The sequence below is a fragment of the Triticum aestivum genome, chromosome 7B (assembly GCF_018294505.1).
Source record: "Triticum aestivum cultivar Chinese Spring chromosome 7B, IWGSC CS RefSeq v2.1, whole genome shotgun sequence".
Taxonomy (NCBI): domain Eukaryota; kingdom Viridiplantae; phylum Streptophyta; class Magnoliopsida; order Poales; family Poaceae; genus Triticum; species Triticum aestivum.
This window is the reverse complement of record NC_057813.1, coordinates 289,301,507-289,307,761: the sequence shown is the minus strand read 5'-3', so window position 1 is coordinate 289,307,761 and position 6,255 is coordinate 289,301,507. Positions and strand designations below refer to the sequence as shown.

Genomic DNA, 6,255 nt, shown 5'->3' with positions numbered 1-6,255 from the left:
GACGCGCCCAAGAACCCTGGCTGTTGCTCCAATGACTTCTTGCTCGTGCGCCCCCTCCCCCTCCTCCTCGCCTCTCCTGAGCGAGTAGTGCGGCCGGCCCCGATTCCCGACTCCGAGCCCGTGGCCGTGTGGCCGGCGGTGCTCCATTCTGGCCGGGACCAGGCGATCTGCCTCGGCATGTTGCATGCGCTGCTGAAGATCAGCCCCCTCCCCCTCCTTCTCCTCCTCCTCCCCGCCTCTCCTAAGCGAGTGGCGTGGCCGGCCACGATTCCCGACTCCAAGCCCCTAGTCGGGTGGCCGGCGGAGCTCCGTTCTGGCCGGGCCCAGGTGATCTGCTTCGGCGTGTTGCATGCGTTGTTGAATATCAGCCCCGCTAATAGAGTCCCTCTGAGGTCAGAAGGCTTGCTGACGAGAGACACTCGTGTCGTCGAAAGGAAGAAGGCAGGTCTCAAGAAGGCACGCAAGCGTCCCCAGTTCTCCAAGCGTGAAGCCAGATGCTTCATTGTTGTTAGAGTCGATTTTGCGCCATCTTTCCCCACTTGAAAAAAGGCCCTCTCCTGTCTTTGTTCTATGCTGGACGCCACAGATTTGTAATATTCGTTTTTCTGAAAGCAATTTTCTTGAGGTTACAGAAGACATTTTTCTTGGAATCACTCCACCAAGCATGACGGGTGGTTGCTCAAGCTCTGAAGCATGGCTTGTGATGGAGTGGGCGTATATGAAGCAGTGTATTTGATAAGCTATCAACAGAATGAGCATGTCCCGGTGACAAATTTCAGAGTGATACTCTGATTTTCTGATGGGGATTCGAAATGCGAACAAATATGCCGCCTCTTCGTATCTGGTTTGACTGCAAAACTTTGTATAGGTATTTGTGTATTGTGAGCTGAGGAGATTCCATCGCTAATTAATTATCCTGCACTATGTTGTTGCTGGTGGAGCTACTTTAATAGTATTTGATCTGGGGCTGTTACTTACTACTATATTTGACATAAGACCGAGCACGATACGAGCTATAAAATGACAGCCCGTATTTTGCAAAACTTTCATGGTAGGTGGGCAACGAAATTTCACAAAGAATCGTCAAATGTGAAACTTTCAAAGAGGCCAAAGATTTCAGTTCAACGTCTACGCAGAACTATCCAAAATGTGAAACTTAGTCATATTGAACGTTTCCTCAAATTCACAACTGGTGAAGAGTAATTTGAAATATGGTGAGACCCTTCGTGCTTTTTTCTGTCAGAAAAAATAGAATACTCGTACTGATCTCTTTGTGTTTTTGTACTGAGGAGGTATTTTTGAAAGAGTAATTTTGAATGGTTCCGGAAGAAAGTACTTGAACTGATGTACATATGATTTTGTACTGAGCGTGCTTTCGCAGACTAGACTTTACTCTCATTTTTTGGTATGGCTTTTCATCGTAATTTTCCAATGGTTTATGGTATCATAGTCGTCGAACTTGCATGGTTTATATCATTGTACTGAATGATATTTTTCAAAACAGAGTACTAGTACTGAGCGCAGTTTTGTGTTTGTACTGAGCATTCTATTTTTTTGTTCGAAAACAGAGTAGTTGAAATGATCGCTGTATGTGTTTGTACTAGGCATGTTTTCACAGATGGGATGTCATCTTTTAACTTGCATAATAAAACAGTGGACTTATATCTCCGGATGTTTTGAACGGCCTCCCGTCGAGACATGGACTTATATAACTGAACCTTTTTGGGGATTACAATTTTAGATTTGTTTTCTCGTCCAAACTGACGACACCATCAGCTCCAAATTTGCATGGTTTCACTAGTTGAACTGATGGATGTTTTCCTTTTGTTTCGTTCAAATTCGAACATTTTTTGCAATGAAGGTATGTAGTTCCTTTTGTTTGTGACTTGAACAATTTTCATGATTTTTGTAATAAATATTTTGTACTTCTTTTTATTTTCTTCAATGAAGAAAACAATGATCATTTGAACTAATTTTCAACCACAAACTTTTGTAAAAAAAAAATCTCTGAACTTGTCGTATCCTCGAGTTTGAATGGATGTAAATACATTTTGCCAAATTGGTCCAAATTTCTGTATGGTACGCGCACAACCTTGATGAGCCAATGTAAAAGTACATATGAATTTCCCGGATTTGACAACGCATACTTCAGTACATAGCGCACCATTAAATTGCTGCACAATGACTAAAAATGCATAAAAACTGCCAAAGATGCATAGTGCACCATTGAGGTATTAACCATTCATACTTTCTAGATACATTACAGTGCATCTACATACCAAAGGTATGTGTACAGCAAGAATCTGAAAAAAATCTGAATCCCTCTCACACTTTTGTACTTGGTCTTCTCACATTTATCTCATTTATTCACATTACTTCTTCCTCTTCTACTAGTACATCTCACTACCTTCTTTGATTCTGCACCCAGCAAGCCCAAGATGTCCATAAATAAAAAACCGACAAACACTTCACAAAAAGATGTTGTTTATAGGGTTGCAAGAATGCTAAAAAAATACAATATAAACAATGATGCTAGAATAGTAATTGTGTAACACCATTCGACAACTACAATTCGTGAAGGAAATATATCAAAACACCCACCAAAGAGGTGCATGAATATTAGTTTCCCATGGAAATTATAAAAACTATATGCAGGTAGCCAACTTTTCTCCTCTATTTTTTTGCATACTCAAAGAATATGAAGTCTGAAAGGTTCTCATTATAAAACACACTCTAAAGCAAACCTATTTTCCTATTCCACATCAAAACATAAACTGTTTGAGGATAATCCAACTTGGAAAGGTAGTCATCTTTTCCAAGGGACCTTCTCTAAGCAATAAGAAGAAAGTTCATGCCACAAAAGGGACCTTCTCTAAGCAGTAAGTAGAAAGTTCAGGTCACAAAGTCTACTCTTAGACATATACACAATAAAATAAAACAATGATCACTTGAACTAATTGGAGAATAACGTGCGAGCTTATAGCATTTGATCACTTGAACTTATAGCAATAGGAATAAGAAATATGTACGGTCTCCGACCTGTGGAGATTATAAGAAATTTGTAAATGCTAGTACTGCAACCAACATTTATAAATACTAGTGAACTTGAACTTATGGTCTCTCGATATTTGAACTGATTGTGTTACAAGCACACACACAAAAATCCAACGAAGCTGATATCAATACATGTTAAAAAGATAATCAAGTTCATGTATATTAATTTTGAGAAGTTCAGAAAGAAACTTTTTTAAAAGTTTGTACTGAAAAGATGTGCAAACATATGCAAACATATTTAGTGCTTTTTTAGGAAGGAACTCAATTCAACAAAACATATGCAAACATCTCAGCTTCGAACTTCTTATTTTTTTATTTGAGCTTTCTTCTCTTGAGATTTGAACTGATTTGTGTTACAAGCACACGAACAACTCCGAATGAGATGATGTTAGTACATGTAAAAAAGATGACCAAGTGCATGTATATTAACCGGAGAAGTTCAAAAAGGAGCTTCATCTTCACCATACTGACTAGACCAATACTGAAAAATTGAAGTACGAGAGGGATACCATCTTAAGTTCAAACTACACAAACATAAGCTGCAAGCTCTATGCAAAGTAAACTAGCATCTATTTTTGAAAGCATCTATATGGATGGTTATATGTTTAGACAGAAGTTAAGTTTCAGCAATGCCCTTGCGGCAAAGCAAACTAAAATGTATCATTTTGCCTCAGGACTCTGCACATTTAAAGCATAATGCACTAAAAAGAACACACAAGTTGAACTGAAAATCAAAATAAAATTTGGGGTAGCATGCCTGTGAGGAAGGAGGTCGAGGGCAGCAGGGCGCACAAGGAAGATGAGTTACCTCGTCGCTAGGCTGCGAGGCAACCTCCATCGTGGAGGTCCTCGGGGTGGAGCGGATCAGCAACGAGTGGTGGGGCTGTGACAGGGGACATGTTGCAGTGTGCACGCATGGCGACGTCATCCTTGTCATCATGGAGAAGTAGGACTGCTGGAGACATTGCAAAGTAGCACAACAATATTACATGTTTTCTAAAGTTAAGTAAAACATGTTTGAGATTATCAACAATACACATATCGTATCTTTCAGCTATCAGTTCAAGAGTCGAAAACTTTTCAAACAGTTGTTTTTCTGTCATCAAACTGATGTACTTTTTTGTATTTTTAATTGTTGTAAAATATGTAGTTGAACTTATAGATTTCCATTTTGGAATTTTGCTCTTAGAAAGATCCTATGTGTTTGTTTACGTACTGAAAACGGAATACATACTGAACTTGACAATACGGAAACAACAATACTTCATACTCATTCCCTCTTTGTTGCCATATGGTTAGAGCTTACAACCACATTAGCAAAATCTTTTATTGTATTTTGTAATAATGTGACATATAGTATAAAACCAAACTGGGTTTTAACACATACAATTGAACTTTTTCTGTACTTCTTTTTTGAACTGATGACATATATACATGGTGAACTATAGAGCATCAGTTTTTGCAGTAAACACAACTCATATTTTCAGAATTAGGAGATGGATCGAACTGATTGTTCTAGGTATGGTGAACTGATTTTTGCAGATAAAAATCTAGTTTCTAGGTATGGTGGACTGCTGCTCGCGACTAACTCGACCATCTCGATGCCATGGGGTTGAACTGAGGACGGCTATGGGAGTAGGGAGCATCGAGTGTGGCGGGTGGTGGCGCATACCTAGGTGAAGCAGGATGGAGATGCACATGCGAACAAAGGCTGACTGCTTTGGCCCCCGCGGTTGGAGGCTGTCTTTAGCCATGGCAAGCCCCGGGGTGCGCCTTCCTCAGTCGCGGAGCAACTTGCCCCTCCACACTTTCCCACAAATTGTCCAGAACACAACTTTTAGCAACACGATAAGTAGTAGTAGTAGTAGTAGCATTAATGTAGGTGGCAAGGTAGTAGTGGCAAAAAAGTAGGCAATTATTCTTAATTTGCTCCACAACAGCTTCAGTTCACATTTCCTAAGTTGGAAAAGAAAGACTAAACGGATAGAAAATCCCCCAGTTGGGGTAGTGAACCTTTTTACTGAACAACTACAATTCTACCATATAGTAAACTGTTGTATAACTAGAAAACAGTCTGAATTTTTTGCACAAACACCGTACTGTTTTTATATGTTTTCGAAGAAATTGAGATAGCTCACGTACTGAACTGAGAACACCTAGTTTGTGTTTCAGGAAATAAAATAAACATCCTCTGCTTTTTGTGATAAAACTAGTGTGGACTTGGGAGGAGCAGCAGTGTGGACGGACAATTAACCTCTCTTTTATCTTGTTTTGAATGCAAGCAGCAGGGATCCCGAGGCGACAGAGGTGGTCGTCGCACGGCGGGGAGGAGCAGGAAGGTGTGGAGGTGGTTGTTGTCGATGCTCCTCCTTCCCACCACCGCCCGCCCCTACGAAGGCAGATCCATGGTCCATCGCGGAGGTGGGAGGCGAGGGCGCGGTGTGTCGCTGGAGGTTAGATGAAATTCGAATTGGATTAGATGAAATTCTACACACACAAAATGCACGGTGGGAACTAGATTAGAAGAATTCTTTTTTCACATTTGAACCACTGAGTTTTTGCACAGTGTACTTATATAGTTTCATCTTTATAGCAAGCTACAATAGAAATAAAAATATGTTGGAGGGAGCATGCTAGATTAGAAGAAATTCTTTTTTCACATTTGACACCTGAACTTCGACCTGTTATTCCCAACAAACTCCCCTTGAATGTTTTGTTTTTTTACCTTCCCAAGTTTACGTTTTCGAACTGATTGAATAGTAGTATATGAGCTCACCAACACGATGAAATTTCTACTGAACACTAAGGTGCATAATATACACACAAGGTACCTGGAAAATTTACTTAGCCTGGTCGAAGGAGAAGGTGCAGCAACAGCAACAAGTTGTGAAAGAAGAACTTGTCGCCCATGGAGATGTTTGCCTGCACGCAGCTACTTGAGAGACCGACCGTGGAGCAAGCAGTTGGATTGCCGAGTTGGACGGCGCGCTGTGGCCACCGGATGCGGTGACACGAAGCGACGGCTTGCTGCGGGGGTGGGGCTAGGTAGCCAAGGCAGAGGTCGGGACGGCTGGTCGTGGCGATTGGTGGCGCTATGGTGGCTCCCAACAGTGGCGGCTAGAAGCAACAGGGCCGGCGGCAGCATGTGTAAGCAGGGGGGCGGCGGTGGCGTGTGGAAGCAGGGGGTGGCGGTGGCGCGTG

The 6,255-nt window shown here is 41.5% G+C and overlaps 1 long non-coding RNA gene across 2 annotated transcripts; it reads right to left on the bottom strand.

Annotated features, from left to right (window-relative positions):
• Positions 1 to 2,190: 2,190 nt before the first annotated feature.
• LOC123161725 (uncharacterized) lies at positions 2,191 to 6,249 on the bottom strand. 2 transcript variants are annotated; one of them, XR_006480846.1, is made up of 5 exons: positions 5,886 to 6,249; positions 5,309 to 5,501; positions 4,727 to 4,861; positions 3,863 to 4,009; positions 2,191 to 2,418 (listed from the first exon to the last, which is right to left on the bottom strand). It is a non-coding gene; the product is annotated as an uncharacterized lncRNA (long non-coding RNA). The 2 variants fall into 2 exon arrangements; XR_006480847.1 differs by having other exon boundaries at positions 3,863 to 4,006.
• Positions 6,250 to 6,255: the final 6 nt, after the last annotated feature.